The sequence below is a fragment of the Heptranchias perlo genome, unplaced genomic scaffold (assembly GCF_035084215.1).
Source record: "Heptranchias perlo isolate sHepPer1 unplaced genomic scaffold, sHepPer1.hap1 HAP1_SCAFFOLD_305, whole genome shotgun sequence".
Taxonomy (NCBI): domain Eukaryota; kingdom Metazoa; phylum Chordata; class Chondrichthyes; order Hexanchiformes; family Hexanchidae; genus Heptranchias; species Heptranchias perlo.
In genome coordinates, this window is record NW_027139317.1 from 202,501 (window position 1) to 202,823 (window position 323).

The window sequence follows — 323 nt, forward strand, 5'->3', positions numbered from 1 at the left end:
CGACCGACTCCGCTTTATCGCCGGAGCTAGAGTGGGGCAAGGGGCACGGTTGAGTACCGGAAGGATGACGTTCGCACACGGGGAAGTCGAGTGCCGGGCCGCTGAAAGCGAGCAGGGTGCCACCGACTCTTCGGGCCCACTCGGAGGCTGATATCTCAGGAAGGCCGAGGCCGATTTCCTCCGGGTATGGCTCGTTGCGTGCGGCAGGAGGAGGCGCAGCGTACGGTACCGAGCACTGGGAGGTGCGATGCTGCCCGCCGGAGTGACAGCGAAAGGCTGCGCACCGCTTTCCGCCTGCTAACTCGGCGTCCGTGAGACCGACC